The sequence below is a fragment of the Ambystoma mexicanum genome, chromosome 10 (genome assembly GCF_040938575.1).
Source record: "Ambystoma mexicanum isolate Mex_15411 chromosome 10, UKY_AmexF1_1, whole genome shotgun sequence".
NCBI lineage: Eukaryota > Metazoa > Chordata > Amphibia > Caudata > Ambystomatidae > Ambystoma > Ambystoma mexicanum.
In genome coordinates, this window is record NC_090932.1 from 250,187,270 (window position 1) to 250,210,874 (window position 23,605).

Below are 23,605 nucleotides of genomic sequence, written 5' to 3' on the forward strand. Positions count from 1 at the left end.
AACTTCTTTTCAAATCTATATTCTTTTTAAAGTAAATATACTGCATTTATAGCTCGACAAAGTCAAAATTACAAACACAAGCAATGCCACTCATAAATTGTGTAAATCAATGAATAGGAAAAATACACTCACCAAATATCCGAAACAGATGTTTTAAAAATGGACGCCTTAAACTCTTTCTATAAACCACTGTATTTATAACTTTGAATGTGCAAACACAAAAATTCATGAGAACGTTTTATCCATTTAATTCCATCATTGTAATACATAGCTGTTTCACTGCTGCATACTATACACAAAATATAATAAAATGGGAAATGCTCCATAGAACAATTTACTTACCTTTAACGCTCGCTATCGCCAGCAGCATACTGCTAGCTGGAAGGTCACTGGCGCAACAAGGGCAGTGTGCTACATAAAAGGTTCCTTTGCTCTGGCATCAACCAGAAGATTTAGGAATTACCTTGCCCAGGGAATACGATTTAAAGGTCACATTTTGTAGGATGAATTATAGCATGCTCAAGTGAGAGCAAACTCGTGCGAAAATAAACAGCAACAGAAGTAATTTTATGCAGCTTTCCGATAAAGTTGTTCTAGCAGATTATGATCATCTCAAATCCAAAAATGAGGGACACAAAACAAAGAATTTTCAGATAAATCTTTTTTCCAGGTAAAGTAATAGATGGGAAGTTTGAGCTAAAAGGTAGCTCCTGACTACAGTAAATCAACCAGTGAGCAGGAGCTTCTTAAAAGAGAACAAAAAGCTAGATGTATCCAGAGTACTCTCTAGCAACCTGCTGCACTTTACCTACTGATCCTGCATGTTTATTTTAAATAGTTTTTAGGAAGTATGTTTTATTTCTAAATGCCAGACGGGCGTGTGGATTGGAGGGAAGGATAGAGCCAGGGCTCTGGGAAAACTTTGGATGTTAGAGACAAGCAATAACAGACAGAGCCACATACATAGAACCTTTCTTTATTCCTTCTACAGGTTCTCTGTCCCAGGCTCTAGTAACCCCTCTTCCTCCCTTCTTTCCATGTGTCCTTTCTTTCGCTTAAGGTAGTTCTCCCCTTAAGTTGCAGCAGTCCTGTTTCAAGTTACAACACTCCCCCTGCTTACAATCTTTGTAGGGGTTAATCTGTCTTCTCCTTTCTGGTGGTCGTGTTATTCGTCTGTTCCCCATCTCTCATTTCACCCAGAAACCTGTGTGCCAACTCAGGAATACTATCTGAAGCAGGATCTTCACTCAGGGGCACTCCTGCCAGCTTTCCAAGCTGTTGTATCCACTCGCTATATTCCTCATTCACCTTGGCAGAGTTGATCGATTCCTCTGGCAGCTATTTCTCCAAAGACATCACCGCTCTCATATTGCTGTCCTTTTATTCTTTTCTATGTCTTTTTATTGCCCTCTGTTGTTCTCCACTCTGTTCTCGCACATTCTGCACTACGTCTACTTCACACTAGAAATGAGAGTACTCTGTTTCAATCATACAGTACTGTTTCCTTGAAGTCTTCAACTCATCCTTGTTCAGTCCCATTTCATGCATCTCTTCCGCCCTATGCACTTTCCCATCTACTTCTTGTATCCTCATCTTCCTCCATTGTATTCCCTCTTGTATTCTCCCATGATCTTTGCAGGATCAGTAGGTGCACAATGTGTTATTCCTTCAGGCGTCCTTATTTTGTCATCTTTGTCCAGGGTGCTTCTTTGCATTTGCTCGAAGCAGTCTGTTCCATCTTCCCTTGACCCTTCATTTGAAAATATCTTCTTCTCTCAGCCTTTCTTAAGTGCACCACGGTCTTCTTTAGGTGTTGCTTGGACCTCCTTGTATCAGTGGACTTGTGTGCCCAGTTTGAACTGTACGCTCCTTCGCCATCAGCATGGTCTGCCCATCTTACTTTCATTGGCAGGCCAGTAGACTGCCGCCTTTGCTGGATGGCAGATGTGCCCTCTTTTTATCTTGGAGCCCTACCTGGGAATTTGATGGTGTGTGTGTGTTGTCGATATTCATGCTCATGGTGATGAGCTTTTAATTTTGCTTTTTTGCTCAGTTGCACAGCCCATGCACTGGTAGTGTATTTTTGTGCTCATTTGATGTATTCTCACTGTGCGCTCCTTTGGCTTCAGTTTGCTGTGGACACTCTCCTTGGCATATTCTTGCTGTGCCCTCTCTGTGGCATCTGCTGGATGTGTGCCCTCTCCGTGGCACCTGTTGGATGTGTGCCCTCTCTGTGGCACCTGTTGGATGTGTGCCCTCTCTTTGGAGTCTGTTGGATGTGTGTGACCTTTTCCTCCCTTTTGAGGTTTGTGCTGTCCTGTGCAGCTCTGCCTTACTTTCCGTTTCCTCTTGTTTTTTGTTTCGCCTTTGTCTTGTGAGTCTGTCTACTTTAATGCTACTGCAGTTTTGAATACACTCACCAGTTTTTCTGGTCGACTGGTTGCTGTACTCCTTTCATTTTGAAATAGGGCTTAATTTTATTTAACCCGTCTGGTTCACCCCCCCCCCTCCACCCCATCCCCACTGTCCCACTTAGATGGTTGAGAAGAACAAGTTACTTACCATATCTGATAACGTTCTTTCGATGGGATGTTCCTCCGACATATTCCACATCTATGACATGTAATAACCACAGATGTGCTGCTTTGGAATATTTTCTTCAGAGGGCGTCCTGCGTCGATTGCGTTGGGTCGATATCCCTCGAGGGCCTCCGTTGAAGGTTGACATCACCGGATGTTATATATAGGACGCACGAAGCCTCAGTTGACGTTTTTTTCACAGAACCTGTGGCACCAATCTCTTGTCAGTATGACTGCAGATAACCTTGCGGAAACGTAAGCTGCAATCGCATAGGACATTTTCCAGAAGGGCAGGTTGGGAGGGCGATGTGGAATACGTCGGAGGAACATCCCATCGAAAGAACGTTACCAGATATGGTAAGTAACTTGTTCTTTGAGGGGAATTTAGAAATTTAGAATACCCAAATCAAATGGCGGAATAAAGAACCACCTTACCAAAGGCCAAATCCTTCCCATGGATTAAATCCAGGGCGTAATGCTTGACAAAAGTATGTAAATAAGCCCATGTGGATGCCTCACAAATATTCCAAATAGGAACACCCCGCTGAAGGGCCGTGGAGGTAGCCACGCCCCTAGTAGAGTGAGCACGTAATCCTACCGGAGGGTCCTTACCTGCCAAACGGTAACACTAACACTAACATTCAGTAATAGTGAGGATAATCCACCTGGACAATAGGGATGTAACGGTATTACGGTATACCGTTAAAGATACTGTGAACCACTTAATTGAACAATAATAACCGTCACATTGTTTATACCGGTATACCGTTCATACCGTTAAGTGTGCTTTTCAATCTGATTTTGAAAGGCTGCAGTAAGCAAGTGCTGCGCAGTCTTGGTAAGGCACTGTTGGATGTGCCGTCTGCCAAGTAGTTTCAGTTTCAGAAGTTTTTAATGCCATTCCATAAACCACACGTGCCTGACACAAAATCAGTATGTTAGCAATAGGAAGAATAAATACAGTGTCAAGAAGGAAAAGGGTTTATTTTTTTTTATTTTATTTTTTTTACATTTTTCTTTTAAAGCACTCACACAGCCCGCGGGCATCGAGGCGCTGTTAAAGAAATTGTTTTTTGTCTTAGTTGCGTATTTATAACGCGCTTAAACACCCAGAGGTATCTAAGCGCGGACCCGGGGATCGAACCTGTGTTGCTTCGTGTCGTCTTGCTTCCTATGCGCACGCATTGGCGCTGAGCTATCCTCCCGGGGCTTTGAGTTGGCGGCTTTGGGGTTTATATATTTATAATGGATAAGGTTTTCTAAGCATATGACAATGGGGGATTTCCCTGGTTCTATCATTGAATTTACATATAATAAGTCACACTACGAAATGTACTCATCTCTGTGGGTATTCCCTGCTGCCATACCAAAGGGTAACATGTCCGTGATTACTGAACACCTTTTGGCCCGGAAGTAAACTAAAGGCTGCAACTTAAAGAGAGAGTGTGTGCGTGTGCGTGTGCTTGTGTGTGTGTGTGCACAAGCGTATACTACCATCAGACTCCATTGATCTGTGGCATGCAGGTTATCAAGATGGCAACATGTTCATCTTCACCAGTAGCCAGTGGGGGGAGCTAAAAGCCTAAATGATAACCTAAGAAAAGATTCAGTTAGCTTTGCCAGTCGCAGCAGGGCTCTCCTCCCCCTCCCCCTCTCCTCCTCCTCTCCACACGTGTGTTTGTGTTTGGTGGAAGCAAGTGGTGGCATTTCAGTGGAAAGTAATTCTGGCCCTGGGTGCCTGGTTTTGTTTGTGATGATAAATCTGACAATTTATGACCTTTTAGAAAATATTTGTTAAGATTAGTTAACTCCACTTGCTATACCACGATAACCATGATATACCGTCATTTGGCAAGAAGTTTATTGTACCGTCATAAAACTAATACTGTGACACCCCTACTGGACAAGGTCTGTTTGGTAGCAGCCTGGCCCGACCGGTGTCCAGCATAACCAATAAAGAGCTGACCGTCCAATCCGACCCGGGACATCTGTGAAATGTACAATTTCAGAGATCTCCTAGGATCCAACCTATGGAGCCTCTGCTCATCCTTGCCAGGAAGCTGAGGAGGATAAAACTCCAGAAGAACTACCTTCTGGCTTAAATGAAAATCAGACACGACCTTTGGCAGAAAAGAAGGCTGCACCCAAAGGACAACCCTGTCCTTATGGAAACAGTAAAGGGTGGCTTGGCTCAAAGTGCCTGCAACTCACTCACTCTGCGAGCGGAAGTAACCGCAACTAAAAACACCGTCTTGAAAGACAACAGTCTCAAAGGGCAAGAGTGCAAGGGCTCAAAAGGAGCACCCATCAGAAACTTCAAAACCAAATTCAAATCCCAAACTGGCACCTGGAAAGGGGATGGCGGAAACACATTAGTCAGACCTTTTAGAAACTGCAAAATCAAAACGTATTTTAAAGTAAGAACACTTCTGACGAGCGCTTAAATATGGACAGCGCCGCCAGGTAACCCTTAATGGTACCCACTTGAAGGCCTTTGCGAGCTAAAGAAAGCAGAAAATAAAAAACCATAGGAATGGAACATTGGAAAGGATCAACATTCTGTCTCCTGCACCAGTCGCAGAACATACGCCAACGGCAGAGGTGCAGAGACTTTGTTGCTGGCCGCCTGGCCGAAAGCAACAACTCCATCACATCATACGGGAGGTCCCAATCCTTGTATCTCAATCTTTCAGATACCAAGCGTAAAGGTTGAGAGTCCTGACCTCTGGATGGAGAACCTGACCCCCTCCCCCGAGAGCAGATCCTCTCGGTAAGGAAGACGTCGTGGAGGGCAGATGGACAATTCTAGAAGGTCTGGGTACCAAACTCTCCTGGCCCAATCCGGACCCACAAGGATCCTGCAGGTCCCGAACCTCTGCATCACTTGAGGAATGACGGGGACTGGAGGAAACGCGTACAGCAACGGGAATGACCAATCAACCACAAACACGTCGCCTAAGGCTACTCTCGGAGGAAATTCCCTTGAGCAGAATCTCTTGCACTTCTGGTTGACCCTGGTGGCGAAGAGATCCACTTGCGGGGTTCCCCAAAGGGCGAAGATCTCCAGAAGGACTTCCTGAGCCAACTCCCACTTGTGAGAGACTGCACTCTACCTGCTCAGAGCGTCCGCCGCCGCGTTTTTGTCTCCAGCCAGATGAACTGCCGAGATCTAAAGACCTTGTTCGATGGCCCAGAACCAGAGCTGCATCGCCTCCCTGCACAACGGGAGTGACCCTGCCACCCCCAGACCTTTTTTGTTGAGGTAATGCAAGGCCACTGTGTTGTCCATCATGATCAGAAAACTTTTCCCCCATACAGTCGGCAGAAAAGCCTCCAGCGCAATCCTGATGGCTCTCAGCTCTAACAGGTTGATGTGGAGTCTGGACTCCCGACGGCGACCAACGACCGCTGACGGTCAGCTCGTTGGCATGAGCCCCCACATCCTGTGAGGGAAGCACCCATCACAATCGTCACCTCCGGCCATGGTTACCTAAACAGTTCCCCCTTCAGCAAGTTCGTTTCGTCGGCCCACCACAAGATCCTGTGCGACCGAGATCAGAATCTGAACGGGATCTGACATCTTGCCCGAGAACTGGGACCACTGCAGTTTGAGAGCTCATTGCAGAGATCTCATCCGCAGTCTGGCCTCCGGCACCAGAAAGATGCAGGATGCCATGAGGCCCACCAACCTCAGGAGATCGAAAGCTGGGAGACACTGGGCACTTTGAAACTTCTCCACCATCTGCACAATGTGATGAGACCTGAACTGGGGAGGCGAACACTTCCCCAGGGAAATGTCTAGCACAGCAACGATGTACTGGAGCTGTTGGGAAGGTGTCAAATGCGACTTCTTGAAATTCAGGGAGAAGCCCAGCCTGTGGAGGGTGCGGCAGGTGAGACCGAGATGATCCAACACTTGCTCGGGAGAGCACGCGCGGAGCAGCCAGTCGACCAGGTAGGGGTAGACGTGACTGCCCCCTCGCCTGATTTACGCTGCCACCACCACCATGAGCTTGGTGAAGACCCTTGGGGCGGAGGTCAAACCGAATGGCAGGACCCAAAACTGAAAGTGCGAGTCGCCAGCCGCAAACCTCTGATACTTCCTGTGCTTGGGATGAATCGGCACTTGAAAGTACACGTCCTTGAGGTCGAGAGACACCAACCAATCCTGAAGTTGAAGGGCCTGGAGGACCTGAGAAAGAATAACCATCTCGAATGTGTCCTTCCGAAGAAGTATGTTCAACCAACGCAAGTCCATGATGGGTCTCAACCCTCTGTCTTTCTTGGGAATCAAAAAATATGGGGAATACCATCCCTTGTTCTTCTGCGCCACAGGCACCAGTTTTATGGCACCTTTCTCCAGCAGGGATAGGATTTTCTGCACAAGGAGCGGATCCGGATGCTTCAAAGAGCTTCCCCGGCAGATTGTCGTGAGGCCGCTGAAGGAAGGGAAGGCAGTAGCCGTGGGCTATGGTATCCAGAACCCACACATCTGAAGTAATGGCACGCCATTCTCCGAGATGCTGTGCTAGCCTGCCCCCAACCGGCGAACCATGGGACATGGCCTTATGACTGAGATGTAGCGGCTGCGGCAGTGCCTGATGGCAAAGAGGCAACTGCCTGAGCGGCTTTGGCACCACGATTTCCCCGACCACCAGGGGTACTTTTTCCGCTGACCCCTTTAACTGGCAGCCCCTCTTGATCTACCAAACGAAGAGTAGTACTGAAAGGAACCTCCCCTCCATTGCTGTCCCCTAGGACGAAAAGGCAGAGGTTGTCGTACTGCAGCGCTCTAAGACTTTGCTGCAGCTTTGGAGGTCTGCAACCTCTCAAGGCTCTCGTCAGCCTTGCTGCCAAACAAACGAACGCTGTCAAAGGGCATGTTCAGAAGAAGGGATTGCACATCCGGGGCAAACCCTGACTTCCACAACCACGCAAATCTGCGTATCACAGTGCTTGCAGCCATGGACCGGCTGACACTGTCTGCCGTGTCCAAACCCGAATGAAGGGATTCGCACATAGCATCCTTGCCGTCTTGCACGAGGGCCAGAAAGCCATCCCTCCCCCCACCCCCTCAGGAATATGCTCAGCCGCCAAAGACGCACAGTTCCACAGTGTGTGTAAACTTCGCCAAGGCACAAGTGGAGTTGGCCGACTTCAACGCCATGCTCCCAGCAGAAAATACCTTTCTCGCCCAACCATCCAAGCGCTTGTCGTCCCCATCAGAAGGGATGGTAGGGTACGCAGCCTGCTTTGAATTGGCCATAGCCGCCTGCACCACCAAACTCTCCGGAGTAGGGTGCGCCGATAAGTAGCAGGGGTCACTACTGGATGGGCAGTACTTTTTCAGAAACGACTTAACAGCCGTCAGACTCTCAGGCGCAGTCCAAGCTTCCACCACCCTCCTTTGCAGAGCCATGTGAAACGACAATACCGGGTCAGTGGACGGACCATGATCCAGGATATCCGTCAAATCATCCTGATCAAACGCCACAGGAGGGGCAGACCACAGCAAGTACTCCGTTACCCTCGACATGAGACACCGATAGGAAGATTCTGCATGCGCCCCAGGCTCAGGCTGGCCAAACTCCACCTCCGGAGAGGTGTCAGGGCCACTGGCATCATATAATGACTGACTGAGTTCCACCATCTGACTGTGCCCAGACAAAAAGTCATCAGGGACTTCAGGATGTACAGGCAAATCCATCTCCTGATCAGACAGTTCATCAACCTCCGAAATTTCTTGCATGGAAAACATCCAATCTAGGAGGAGGAATAGAATAGGGCTAAAAAACAGGCATCACAGAATTACTGCTAGCCTTCCTCAGAGGTTCCACAGCCCTCAGGGGCACCTCCGGCAAATCCTCCACAAACTGTGTCGAGGGCAACGGGGGAAATCGGCATCGACGGCGTTGATGACTTCGAGGGCAGAGCCCCAAGAGAGTCCTTCGACGGACACAGCGCCGACAGCGTCGATGCCTTCTTCGAAGGCTTCACAGGTTTCGACGGTCTCGATGGCGTCGAGGACCGGGACCTGGCACGGCTATGGCGATCGTCCTTGTCCGAACGGGACCTCAACGGCTCCCGATGATCGCGCCGACCGCCCAAGCACGAAGGCGTGCGAGTGGTGGACCGAGTCCGTTCCTTGCCGGCTTCTTTCGAAGGCGCGGATGGAACTGTGCCTTGCGACTGAAAAATCGCTAACATTTGCTGGCAGAATGAATCCCAGTCGGCTGCCGACGAAGACTTGGTGGGACAAGTCAACCGTCTGGCGCAGTTCTCCTCCGACGGCTAAGGCGACCAGTGACGGCGCTTCCTGGAATGCCTCGACTAGGCAGAGGAATGGCGGGAACCACTCCTAGACCGAGACCCCCTGGATTTTCACAGACGCTGAGAGTCGCCCTTCGAGTCATCGTTCGAAAGCCCAGCGGACTTCGATTTACGGGGCTTAGACACCCTACCTACCTTCAATTTCCCCTTACGCTCCCGCAACGCCTTAGATGTCAGGGACTGGCAGTCATCGGTGGTGTGGCTTTTGCCGAGGCACCAGAGGCAGATGTCGTGTGGGTCCGTGATGGATATTTTCGAACCGCAGTCTCGACATTTTTTAAAGCCCGACCTCGGGGTAGTAGAGGAAGACGAAGACATTGTTCGAAGAGAAGAATCAAGCGTGCCGAGATTCCAAAGCAAACACGTGTGCGGAAAAAACAGAACTGAGGCTACGGGCGTTGTGTGTCCTATATATAACATCCGGTAACGTCGACCCTCGAGGGACATCGACTCGACGCCATCAATGCAGGACGCCCTCTGTCGAAAATTTTCCAAAGCAGCACAGCTGTGGACATTACATGTCATAGAAGTGGAATACGCCGGAGGACGCAATCCCCTCGAAGTAGAGGCTCAGCCCCTCTTCTTGATCGACACTTGTTAGTTAGTGTTAAAGTGTCCACATGAGGCTTGTCTGCACGAAAGGTGAGCACATCTGTGCGGGCACCGTGCAGCAGAAGTGATGAACATGGATGACTTTTTCCAGCTTGCTTTCCAGGAGCCATATATTCCTCTCCCCCATAGTGAAGGATGGTGTCCCTTCATCCTGCCACCACTTCATCCTGTGATTACTTACTCCTTTAGCTCTATATACTACCTCAGATGTGACCAGTGTGTGCTTTTGATCTCTTTGTTCGCCACATTTTGTTCCCAACTCCACTTTAGTTCCTTTAACTCCTTCCCAATCGGCAATTCCAGTTTTTTCTTCTTTTGATATGCTCAGTCGTGGCTTCCCCTCAAGCCAGGCAGCACTTCCTAAAGTACATTCTTTTCCTAGGCATGCCGTTGAAATTCATGATATGATATAGCAGAAGGGTCTTCTGATATAGTCGTAGTGAAAAATAGATTTGGGAATCCCCGGGCCCAGTAAGTCATGATGCGATCCCTCAAGGATTTTCTATATGTTTCAATTGAGGGACTGAGTGGCTGTAAGATTCCATAACACCCTCAAATTTGCGCCCACTTAACTTATTTTACTCTTTTAGAATGTTTATGCTCTAGCTCGAATATAGATGCCTCTACACAAAGACATGCATAGTTCCTTCATCCTGTGCAGGTGAGTAGCAAGGTTCCTTGACCCTCCTTGGCCTTGTTTAGCCATTTTGTTTCAACTAATTTGAGCTCCTGGTTTTTCTCCCACTCCTCTGCCGTGTCCTTCCTTTCCTCCTCCTGCCTCCCTCCTCCCTCCTCCCTCCTCCGATTGGCCGAACCCTGACTCTTGACTCACTTTCCCAGGGCAGCCCTCTGCCTGGCTGCCCCTGCGGCTAAGGGCCCCAAGGCAAAGGGTGGCTCCTACAAGTGGCAACTCCATATCGTGTCTGCAGGTGTCAGCATGGGGAAGCCAGTGGCCAGCCGTCAACCAGCAGCTACTAGTAAGATGGGAGTGGCCGGGGTGGGGAGTAGAACAATCACTCTATCCCAGAAGCCCAACCACTTAGCAAACTTACCCACACCTGAGCAATACTGTGATTACTATCCTCTGCCTCCCTCACTCCCATGATACAGGAATCTCAAATCTAGCTGTGTTTTAGCTTGTACTTAAAATGCATTGTGAAACGTAGGCCTCAACCGCGTAACACAGTCACCTAGGTGCCATGTCTCTCACAGGCCACAACAGAGCAGTACGCTGGCGCACCACTAGGCCCAACGAGACCCACTGCAGTAATTCCCTACCCCTGCCATTACACAGCCCACACCCCTTCCACAGCGCACCTTCAACATGCGACCCTCACCCCCTCCTCTCCTCCATGATCACGCACCTACCCACCATGACCCGTCAAGCCCCCCCCCCCCAGATCCCGCTCTGCGCAACTAAGAGCGGCAAGATGGAGAGACGGATAAGAGAACATTGCCCCACGGAACACAGAACGCAGCAAGACTCCCAATATGCCCGTCACACTCCAACCGGGCCAGCAACCAGAAGCCCCCTTCCCCCCTCCCCCCCCCCGACACTTCCCGCTCATATTTTCACTAATCATACACATCACTCCCACTTCACCAGTCTTCGCACAGCAAGAGAAGCGGTAGCTAATACCCCAATCACCAGAGAAACACTCACTCTCTCCCACACACCCATGACCGCTCATAATTTGATTTGATAGTTTATTTATAACGCGCTTAATACCCAGAGGTTTCAAAGCGCAGACCCGGGGATCGAACCTGTGTTGCTGCGTGTCGTCTTGCTTCCAAGGCGAGACCACAGGCACCTATTGCCCCCCCCGATGCATCGCCCATCCTTCGGCACAGCTCGCAAACCACAGCCACCACAGTATAGGAGCGAAATCTCACCGTCCTCACCCAACCCAGTCCTAGCTCTTTTCCCTTCCGCCCCCTGTCCCTCCACTCCAATTGCTCCCTCATCTCCACAATCCACCTCTCACCTGGTCACTCCCCCACACTGCCAGTCCCCACACATCAAACCCCCCACTGCCGCCCGATGACTCAGAACCCCTCGTGCACAAGACCTTCCCACCTGGTTACATTTTCACTGTCCGGTACACATCACAAAGAGGAGGGGCGGCTTGCAATATTACACAAAGACCAATTCAAGCTAATAACCAAGGGCACCAGCACCAGAGAGTACGAATCCCTCCTGGTAAAACTCCTACTCGCACCCTCCTCACACAGCTTCCTACTAATCTACAGACCCTCCCCAACCCCCCGGCTAAAACAAAAAATTCAGACACATTTGGTGAAGCACTGGCCGCCAACCTCATCCTACACCCAACCCTCACCATCCTAGGAGACCTCAACATATGGTTCGACTCCCCATCAAACCGCATGACCAGGTCACTCAGACAGCCTAGAACCACTTTACCTGAAACACCACATCTCATCTCCGACCGATACGAGAGGCCACACCCTCTATGCAATATTCAGCACCGCAAACATATCTACCCAGCCGCCGCGCCCCCCGTCATGGACCGATCACTCAGCACTGTTTCACTATACCACTGAACATTGTGGCCAGCGGGCAAGGCCCCACACGACTACCACCAACCCCACCCTCTACTTTCCCACTATGGAACAAAGTGGTAATCACCCCAGATCTTTAACAGATCGGAAATCAGAAAAAGCAAGAAATCATTCTATGGGAACCAAATCCAAAATGCTTGCAACCCAAGTAAGGAACTGCATAAAAATCATAGCAGAATTCAAATCCCCCTCATGCTCACGCCTGTCCACTCCAAGCTGGCAAGCCTTACGCAACACCCTCTCACTCCACTTCTACAAAACCGCCAACGAAAGACACACCGCCATCATCCCTAAACTAAAGCTCTTACCGCCATCTCCCACCTTCATGCAGCCCTCCACTTAACCCCACTCACCAACCACAATTTTCTTTTGATTAATTCTCTCCCATCACACATCAAGAATTCCTCTTGCTTGTAGCAGTCAGCCGCCCGTCAGGCTCCCCTGAAGACCTGTGCCCACCCTCAATTCTCAAAAAAATACTAACCTCCACCTGTGCAGGTAACTAACATTGCACGCAAATTCCTCAATCACTCACTCACATTCTAAAAAATAAAAAAAACCTCTTAACCCACTCCTCCCCCAAAACTACTGTCCTATCTCCAATACGCGTTTCATCACCAAACTGATTGACCGCGCGGCTTACTAACAGCTTGGACAATTTGCCGACGCCAACAACCTCCTAGACCCAGCGCAATCAGGCTTCAGACCAGTAAAGGGAACAGAATCTTCCCTAGTCTCTATCTGGGACGACATAAAAAGAACAGCCGATGCAGATAGCTTTGTGGTTCTCATCCTGCTAGACCTCTTTGCAGCCTTCAATACCATCGATCACGCCATTCTATTAGACAGATTACAAACGCTAGGCATCAAAAGCACAGCCCTCTTGTAGATCTCATCCTTTATCTCTAATCCGTAGCAAATCATGCACCTCGACCAGTTCACATACATATCACAACCAGTATGTAAAGGTGTTCAAGGAGCGTCCACATCACACCTGATCTTCAACTTCTACATACAATCCATTCCAGCAATCATCCCCTCTTACAACCCTACGTGCTCCAACTACGCAGATGATACCCAGATCATCCTCAAACTCCCAAATTCCATAGGCTCAGGCAGCCCGGACCTGTCATCATGCCTCTCTGACATTGACCATTGGATGATGACCAAACACCTCATCCTCAACCCTGGGAAAACCGAAATCCTAGTCCTCGAACGTGGTAAAAAACCTAGGATGCGAGTTGGACTCAGAATTACCACCAACCCAACACACCACCAGAGTATCCAAAACCTGCTTCTTCCACCTACAGATTCTCAGGTGGATGTTCCCCTACCTCACCTATCCCCACCGTTTCTATGCAATCAACTAGCATCTTGTCCCGCCTAGACTACGCAACTGCTTCTACCTAAGGCTCCGGCATCCCCAACTAAGGAAACGCCAAAGAATCCAAAAACGCGGCAACACGCATGCATTTGAAACCTAGCCCTCTCTCCCGCTATACATGATGCTCAAATATAGGAGTAGCCTACATGACAATGCATTACTTACCGTAAAAGCATTTCTGATGGTTGTATCTGCTTAGATTCACATGCTGTGCATAGGTCCGACATCCAGTGGTCACTGCGGAGTATTGCATTTTGTTTTTCGTAGTCGAAAAGGGGACGTCGACAAGGCGTGTCTGTAACACTATCCCTATAGTGACGTGCGTTGTACCCACAATCCCTCATGCGTCGAGGTCCCTCTGTTTGTATTTTTTCTGCCCTGAGGGAGCCTTCTATACGTGAGTACAGAAAAGAGAGAGATGTAGAAAGATGTCTATGTTCCTTCCATCCGAGCGGGGAGGAAGGGTGGGCGCATGTGAATCTAAGCAGATACAACCATCAGAAATGCTTTTACGGTAAGTAATGCATTGTCTTCTGATGTTTGTTAATCTGCTTAGAATCACATGCTGTGCATAGAGTACTGAGCAGTACCCGGAGTTGGCGGTGGGTTATGAGAAGGAACAGTAGAGAAAAGATGTCTTAATACTGGATGTCCCACCTGGGAGTCAGATCTAGAGTGTGCGTCTAAACAGTAGTGTTTTGTAAAGGTGTGCACCGAACTCCAGGTTTCCGCCTTGCAGATGGACTCAAGGGGAACATTTGCAATGAAAGCTATGGATGCCCCCGTGCCTAGAGTAGAATGTGCTCTTGGCTTTAAGGGTAGTTCTCTCTTAGCAAGAGTGTGACAGAGAGTGATGCATTGAACAATCCATCTAGATATAGTGGACTTTGAAACTGCATTTCCTTCTCTTCCTGCTGCCACCGAGACGAAGAACTGATTAGTCTTTCTCAGTGGTCTGGTTCTTTCCACGTGAAACATGACAGCTCTGCGCACATCGAGTGTATGCAGGCTTTTTTCTCCCAGATTTGAAGGGTTTTGAAAGAACGTTGGTAGTTCTATTGACTGGTTCACATGGAATTTCGAGATGAATTTCGGTGCAAACCTTGGGTGTGTGCGTAGAACCACCTTGTCTTTGTGAACTGTTACGAAGCGGTCTAGAACTGAAAGAGCCTGTAGTTCACTTACTCTCCTAATGGAGGTGATAGCTATTAGGAAAGCAGTCTTAAGAGTGAGGTGCTTAAGAGTTGCCTTGTGCATGGGTTCAAAGGGCGAGCCCATGAGTCTGGTAAGTACCACATTTAGGTCCCATCCGGGAGCTGGGTTAGCTATCGGAGGGTGTATTCTCTTTACCCCCTCCATGAAGGCTTTGATAACTGGGATTTTCCACCACGACACTTTAAGTTGGGAAGTGGTGTATGCAGAAAGTGCCGCTAGGTGGACTTTAATAGAATTGAACACCAGACCTGAGTCCAATAGGTGGGTCAGGTACAGAACAATTTGTGTGGGTGAGCAGTCAACCGGGTTGATGCTTTTCCCTCTACACCAGATGACAAATCTTTTCCACTTACCAGAATAGCAGTGACGAGTGTTAGGCTTTCTAGCTTCCCTGAGGATGTCCATGCATCTCTGCGGGAGTTCTAGATGTCCAAACTCTATGATCTCAGGAGCCAGGCTGCTAAGTTCATGTTCTGAGGGCATGGATGCAATGTCCTGCCCTTGTTCTGTGACAGCATGTTGTACGGGCAGGGAAGTTTCACTGGGGGGGATAGGGACATCGAACCATGGCTGCCGGGCCCACATAGGGGCCACTAGTATCATGGTGACTTGTTCCTGGTGCATCTTGTGCACGATCTTGTTGAGAAGGGGAGTCGGGGGAAAAGCGTAAACAAATCTCCCTGACCATGGAATCGACAGACCGTTCCCCTTGGACTGGTTCTGGGGGTATCTGGAGGTGTAACTTTGGCATTGTGAGTTCTCTAGAGTTGCGAACAGGTCTATTTCTGGGAATCCCCATTGTGTGAAGACGTCGAAAACGATGTCTTCTTGCAACTGCCATTCGTACTCTGAGGGCAGAGGGAAGTCTCTGCTGAGCTCGTCTGCTAGCAGATTGAGTTCCCCTGGTACACGTCGTGACAGTAGGAACATGTTGTGTCTGAGAGCCCACTTCCATTTATTCTGGGACAGCTTGGACAGTCCTGGAGAGTGGGTGCCCCCCTGCTTGTTGATGTAGTACATGGCTGTGGTCTTCCCTTGTAGGTGTTCTTGGAAGGCTTTTAGTGCTTTGAACACCGCCAGTAGCTCCAGTAGGTTTATGTCCTTGGATGCTCGGTTCCACACTCCGTGAGCAGTCTGATGGGATAGGTGAGCCCCCCATCCTGTGAGGGATGCGTCTGTGGTTAGAGTGGCTTCCACTGCGGGTGTGGCAAAAGGTTTCCCTATTACCAGGTTTTCCTTTGTCCACCACCGCAGCGAGAGAACCAAGGCCTGCGAGACCACCACTAGATCGTCCCATTGTCCGCTGGCCTGACACCACTGGCTGTTGAGCCACTCTTGCATTGGGCGCATGCGCAGGCGCGCGTGAGGTACCAAACAAATACACAACGCCATCATTCCTAGCAAGCGCATCGCTTTGCGCACCGTCACCTCTCGACCTGCCACATATTGGGGGATCTGAAACAGCATGTTTTGGACCCTCTCGTTGGAGGGGAAGAAGAGGCCGTCCTTTGTTCGAATTAGAGCCCCTAGGAATTGTTTGTCTTGGCTGGGGTCTAAGCTGGACTTCTTCTCGTTGATGGAGAAGCCCAGTTGGAACAAAAGGTCTACAGTCTTTTGGGTGTTTGAGAAGCATGTCTCGTAAGAATCCCCTGTTATGAGCCAGTCGTCGAGGTAAGGGTATACTGGGATGGATAACCTGCGCAGGTGGGCCGCTGCCACTGCCAGTACTTTCGTGAATACCCTTGGTGCAGATGCTATGCCGAAGGGTAGCACTCTGCACTGGTAGGGTTTGCCCTCTATCATGAACCTGAGGTATTTTCTGTGCGCTGGCAACATTAAAATATGAAAGTATGCATCTTTCATGTCCAGTGTTGTCATGTAATCTCCCTGTGATAGCAGTGGGATCACTTCCTGTAAGGTCACCATACGAAACATTTGGGGTTTGAAAAACTTGTTCGCTGGGCTCAGATCTAATACAGGGCGCATGGTTAGATCCTTTTTGGGTACAAGGAAGTACACTGAATAAATACCTTCCGTTACCTGAGATAGAGGCACGACCTCTATAGCTCCTTTTTCCAGTAGCTGATCCACTTCTTGGAGAAGGATGGCGAGGTGTTCTGGTGTCATGCGTCGTCCCCTCGGGGGTCTGTATGTTGGGGAACTGTTGAACTCTATACAGTAGCCGCGGGCTACGGTGGATAGTACCCAGCGGTCTGATGTTATTCCCTCCCATGCTGGAAGAAAGGATGTTAACCGGCCCCCGACCGGCGATGCATGGGAGGGGACCCGAATCTTCGCGTCACTTGGTGTTGTTGGTGGCTTGGGAGCCTCTAGGGGTGGAACCCCGGCCTCTCCCCTTGCCACGGCGTGGCCTCTCTGATTGTACTGGCCACTATTACCTTGGTAGTTGTTGGCAGAATACTGTTGTTGCTGGTTTTGTTGCTGGCGTTGGCCATGAAAAAAGCGCTTGTTACCAAATCCCCGCCTGTTAGGGGGCTTTGAGATTTGGTCCAAGGTCTTTGTGGTGTAAAATTCTTTTTTCGCATTCTCCAGAGCGTCGTCAACTGCCTTACCAAAGAGGTTAGACTCTTCAATGGGCTTATTAATGAGGGACGCTTGCGTTTCTGCCTTAAACCAGGAATTGCAAAGCCAGAAGTGACGCTTCAGCAAAATTCCCTGTACCAAAGTACGGCCAGCCGTCTCTGCTGCATCAAGTGTATTCTTAACGATGCTTTGGTTGACCAGAGAGCCTTCATTAATTGTAGCCAATAATCGAGTTTTAAGGGGTTCAGGGGCCTCTTCGATGTCCTGCTTAAGCTTTCCCCATTGAGCATCTGCATAGCTTGCTAATAATGTATTATTGGCAATTCTGGTTGAGAATGCTGCAGAGGTGGTGATTCTCTTGGCTAGGGCATAAAGCTTCTTCTCTTTATCTGGGGGTGCCTCGCTGGTAGTCAGTGGGACCCCAGCCCAGCCCTCTTCCTAGTGTTGGTCACCACTAAGGAGTCAGGGATTGAATGACCCCTAATATATAGTGGGTCTGACAGAGGGTGAGAACAATTTCTCAATTCTCGGATTGACCCCTCTCACCAGTGCCGGAGTGGACAGTGAGGGGGTAATACGTCTTTTAACTGAGGCGAGGATGGGAATTGTTTGGCTAGTGGGAGGTTTTTCCTTGATAATCCTTTCCACAAAGTCAGTATCTGGGGTGACCTCCCCGGTTTCGAGTTCGAAATGTGCTGCTGCTTTCTTCAGTAGCGCATTGAAGGTGGGCTGATCATCAACAGGCGAAGGGTTCCTGACTGGTGTAGTCTCAGTAGACCTGATGACTATACTGTCTGTATCTGTAGACCTAGCTGGTGACTGCCAGGGATTTGGGTCACCCTCGCCTGTGTCCTCCTCGTACCCCTCCTCACCTATGTTAGAGTCCTCACGAAACCCTTCTTCTTCTTGTTGGTCTTCATCATTAATGAACTCATCTTCCTGCTGGAAGTGAGTGTCCTCCTCAGTGAGGTCGTAAGAGTCCATGTCTTCGTGTATGGGATTATAGAACCTTGGGTATTTAACCATTGGACTCTCCTGGGGTGCCTCCCTTGGTCTCTTGGGTGCCCTATTTTCTGGGATGGCCATGAACCTGTCTATTTTATCCATACAGGACTGGAACTTCTCTAAGGTCCACTGAGGTAGGCCAGAGGGTCTGGGAATGAAAAAGGATTTTCTTCTCCTTGTAGTTGCCTGGTTCTGTCCCATAACGTCGAAGAAAGCGAACCTTTGCCTTCTGAGTAGCCTTCTCGCAGGCTTGGGCTTTCCGTCGACGGTGGGAGGTCTCCTGACCTGTTTTCCTGCCCCTTCGGCGTTTCTTTGGCCTTGTGCGCGGATTTCGGCGTATCGCTCGCCGTCCGTCTCTGGGCGTCTTTAGTGGATATACACGCGAGGCTTTCGGTGATCATTCTCTCTCCCGAGCGATCGGTCGCCATCGCACTAGGTAACGTCGAGTCTTTACTGGTAACGTGAGCACTCTTACAAGGCGCGTCACGGAGGATTTGGTGCTAGCGCCCTTATCTTTAGAATGCCCGGACGCCTGTTGCGGAAGCGTTGGCGGGGAGGGCTGACGACCCTTACGGTCGGTGGAAGACGCCGGTGGACCAGACGCCCCCGTTGGCGCTATGGCTGCCTTTGTCTTCGACGAATGCGTGCCGGGGGGTATGTGTTATTGTGCTTTTTTGTGTGCGTCCTTGTCGCCGGGGTGTCCATCCCCATAAGCTGGGCATGAGCCAGGCTTGTCGGGCCAGGGACGGACGACGAGGAGCGTGAACGCTCCTTTGAGAGGTCTACAACCCCTGTTACGGGGGCCTTGTAATCACTGTCCTCATCACATTCGGCGGCAGCGGGCGAGGAGTCAGGCCTAGACATGGCGTAGGCCGCCCACCTTTTGACATTGCGGTCCTTTAACCTTTTGGGCTTCAGTAATTTACAGGCCGCACAGCCGTCCTCCTTGTGATCGAGGGGCAAGCAACGGTTGCACCGTTTGTGCTGGTCTTTCCAGGTATATTTACCCTTGCAAAGCGGGCAAAACCTAAAGGGCGTCCTCTCCATAGCGGAGGGCCAGAAGTGTGATTACGACCTCGAAAGAGAGGGAGGAGAAAGAGAAAGGCATTCTCAAAGAGAAAAGAAAGACCACATAACCCCACTCTCCCTACTGTGTAAGGCCGGCAAGGCCAGGCCACGTGTGCGGCAGCGCCGAAGGATCTCCTCCGCTCGTCCTTCCGTCGAAGATCTTGCTCGGCGGAGAAACAGCTCTGCGTCGAGGGAGGGATCTATGTTATTAATATTAATAATAAACGACCCAAGGTCGAAGGAATGATTTGGCAATGTCTCTCGAGGAGCTCTGCATAAAGGCGACCAGTAACTGGGCGGAAAAAAACAATCTGAGGGACCTCAACGCGTGAGGAAGTGTGGGTACAACGCACGTCACTACAGGGATAGTGTTACAGACACGCCTGGTCGACGTCCCCTTTTCGACTACGAAAAACAAAATGCAATACTCCGCAGTGACCAATGGATGTCGGACCTATGCACAGCATGTGATTCTAAGCAGATTAACAAACATCAGAAATCTGTTTACTATATGATGATGCCTACTGCATCTTGATATCTAGACCTCTCTCGCTATACAGGATTCTCAAATCTAGGTGTAGCCTCCATCTTTGTTTAATATATGCTGATACCTGCTACATTGTGAAACCTAGGACCATTGGTATAGGACTCTGAATTCTAGACCTTGACAAATATCGCCCCAGCTGAACAATCTCGCAGCTTACGGTACGTATATCGCATACCACTAGTGTGGACACAGGACGCAGGCACGGCCAAGCATCCATGCACGATACAATACGGCTAAGGACATCCGGTCTGGCTTCACACATAGCCGTCCAGACTGAAATACCTGACATACATCAACCCTTCTGCCACTAGCATACAGCGACTACCACCCGAAAAGAACCTGGAATAGCTGGCTTCACACAGACTCTCGCAACAATAGCAATCTATCTCAAACCCTCAACATCACCCACCCATGTGTCTGACCTCTCTTGGGGCTGCTTAGTCGAGCCCTGCCAGCCACCCAAGTCTTAGAACGGCAACAGGCACACATGCATCTCCTAAGCTAAACTCCCTAGAATTTCCAACCACATCGATTACGGTCACCAAGGGCGTTCCAACCGAGAAAAAAGGCGCATCGAGGCCACACAAGTGGGGAAAGAGCGCTATATAAATAACCAAATACAATTCAATACAATACAGTGCGCCTACACTAGACCTTTCTTTTGCTTCAGCCTCTGCTGATGCGGCTTCCTCTCAAAGTTACAAGCCTCCATCTAGTGGTCACCAGAGATATTAACATCTGTGCAGAAAGTGTTTATCACAGAATTTTAGTGATGCCTAGGGACACAACAGATAAGTAATAAGATATTTCTATGGCTAATATGTACCTCCCACAATGGTACCTCAACTCAATGCATATATATATATATTAATGGTGAAAAGGAAACTTACCATAGTGACTGCTTGACTCCTAGAGCATTTTGTGTAGCACTGTGTTCCAGGTAACATTTTCATTAGGGAGTATTTTACTAGCTTTCTTCCTAGTTGGGCAGGTGTTGGGATCAAGACACCTGTTTTGGAAGTATCTAAGCCTCCTCTTATCCCTCCCTCCCCCCCGCCCTCCCGAGACTAGGCCAGCAATCCATTTTAATAAGAGATCTGGGATGGATCAAATGGCAGTTTCTCATCATGGCCCACTTTATCACGTGCCCCAGCCACCAACTATGTGCTCTTGACCAAGGTACTATATGTCAAGTCCAAAACATATGCCTTCTCCAGCATATCACAGTCAGTCTGTTTGGTAGCCGCTGGTGTCCCATCGAAAGGGATGTCAAGGGCAAACTGAAATATCTTTGTCCAATTTACAGATCAATCCGGTTGCCCTGCACAGGCTAAACATTCCATCAGGGTTCGAAATTGCCAGCAGCTGGGAGCGATTTAGCTCCTCGTTATAGCCATTGGGGAGCCTGGTTAGCTTGAAACCAACAGTTACCAGGCGCTACGTTTGACTCCTGGGGCAAGTGGTGCCATACAAACCTAGCTACTGCCTAACTGGTTATGCTAGATAGTGAGGATCTGCTTTTTGCTCCTGGTCCACAAATCCCAATTTCGATTCCTCTTCCGTTAGCTAGCGCCTTTTTGAGCTTAGCATTTAAAGCCGCCTTCTCGTTGCTTAAACGAGACGAGAATGAGAATGAAAAGCTGAAGATGTGGTTGGACCTCTACTTTCTGACCATGGCCGATTGAGCTGAAGGGCTGACAGCACACCAAGCTACTCAGGTGTGGTTCTAAGCTTTGCATCCAGCATGGCCAATAACATGCAGAACATCCCAATAGTTGCAGGTTTCCTTTAGGACACCAAGTACTGTTGCCAGGATAACCAGTGGGCCCCTGATAGACCACAGCCGTGTGCCACATTGCACACCCTTCTAATACATCAGCATCCAAAAATGGTACTGGATCTTCGGGTGGTACCGTGACTGACTTTCCCTAGTCCCGACAAATGTCAATGGCGCAGGATTCAGCGCCCTTGTTTGCGTAGCCCCTGTTGGAGAGAAGGGAACAGAAGCAGGCAGAACCACCATAGGCAGTGATGAAAGGATGTGGGTATGGGTGCTAAGTCTGTACCCTATGGGGGCTGAGGTAGCCTGGGGTACCATCTCAAAGGAGAACTCCGTAAAGTATGATCGCATTGATGGCACATCATGGTTTTGCTGGAATTATTGGAGGATCAAATCCTCCTTTTGAGCTCAAGCTGAATGTATGAGCCCAGATGGCAGGACCAGAGTTTACGCTTGGGTCATGTGTGGATGTGTTGCTGATGGATCCGGCATGTCTATAGAATGTAGAATATGGGGTTGACTTTGGGAGGTGGAGACTACCAGTCAACAAGTCTCTGGAATTCCAGGCTCTGAGATGGCAAGCTCTCCCATACACAGTAAAGGGTTGGAGAAACTTTTCCAGGTCCATTGAGATGCAAGGAACTAGTCACCTCACTGTGGGACATTTGAAAACAAATGTCCTCACCTTTCTGAATGAGGTCTTGAAGCTGTTCAGCACAATTAAGTGGAAAATCTGTTTTCCACCTGATGATTTGTGTTGCACAGGACATCAGAGAAAAACTGTTAAAAGTGTGTGCTGTCCAGCCAAGAATGGCCAGGCGCAGGCACTTCAGGCATTATGTAGGCAGGTTGGAAGTCACAAACAGGGTACATCAGGATGCCCTGGGTTGCAACCTCAAAGAGGATTGCACAGATGCAGGGTGCAAAATAAAACACTTTTTAGTAGAGAAAATACACTTGCACTACTCCCGGGCACAAGTAGAAAAGTACTCTCTGCTTGCCCGGGAGCATATCCAAAGGAGAATAAAGGTGGATTGTCATTACCATCCACATGCTCCGGACCAGTTATTCTTTTCAATTAATGATACAATGCAACATGCACTGGTCCCATTCCCATAGTGGACTATTACCTGCATATGAAGGAAAAGGACCAGAATGTAGGAGTAACACCTGTATCGATCAACCTCCCTTTATGTCAGCTGACAAAGTCAGAGTACCATCTGAGCAAGATTTGGTGGCAGGGGATGTGTACAGTGGCATGACAAAAATAAAACCCAATTACAGAGAAAAAAACCCTTGTTGCTGGACTGGAGTCATTGAGCATATCAAGGTTTTCTATACGCAACATCTTTTTAAAAAAAGAATAGTGCAGGCCACACTTTGAAAAGCCAAATATTTTAAGAAACCCTTGGTCTGATGAGTCACCACACCTGCTTTTATTGACCTTCATCAAACAATAGTCCAGGAATGCCCCATGAGTCCCTGTGAGTAAAGGGCCCAGACGGAGTGAATTCCCTTCCATCTACAGAAGAATCTAAATATCTTCTAGTTACATAGACATGATCCCTCCCAGGTGGGATGTACACCACAGTTAATTATTTTTAACAAGAGCACGTGCCTTCCACAGAGTCAAATGTATGGGTGTGTTTGCGTGGCTTTGCAAGTGTTAACTTACCATGAAATAAACCCTTCTTGCTGGATGCTGGTGCGCACAAACCATTTTCATCCGAAGGACTGGCAGACGTGGTTTCACTTGGGGGTCTTTTGCTGTAAAAGCCTCCATTTCAGATACTCTATATGGAGTAATTTCTTTAAATTTGTTGCTCTCAAAAAGAAATCTATTGAAAGGTGTATAACTCCCGCTTGAGAAAGGTAGCGCAAAATGTTTGGAGGTTAATGAAGGCACCAAATTATTTGGTGTAAGCCTACCTATGTACATGGACGTTGAACATTGTGGCATT

At 48.9% G+C, this 23,605-nt stretch overlaps 1 protein-coding gene across 3 annotated transcripts in view; it reads right to left on the reverse strand.

The window, feature by feature from the left end:
* SLC25A36 (solute carrier family 25 member 36) overlaps nt 1-23,605 on the reverse strand; it is a 480,162-nt gene that overhangs the window by 140,448 nt on the left and 316,109 nt on the right. The window lies entirely within an intron of this gene.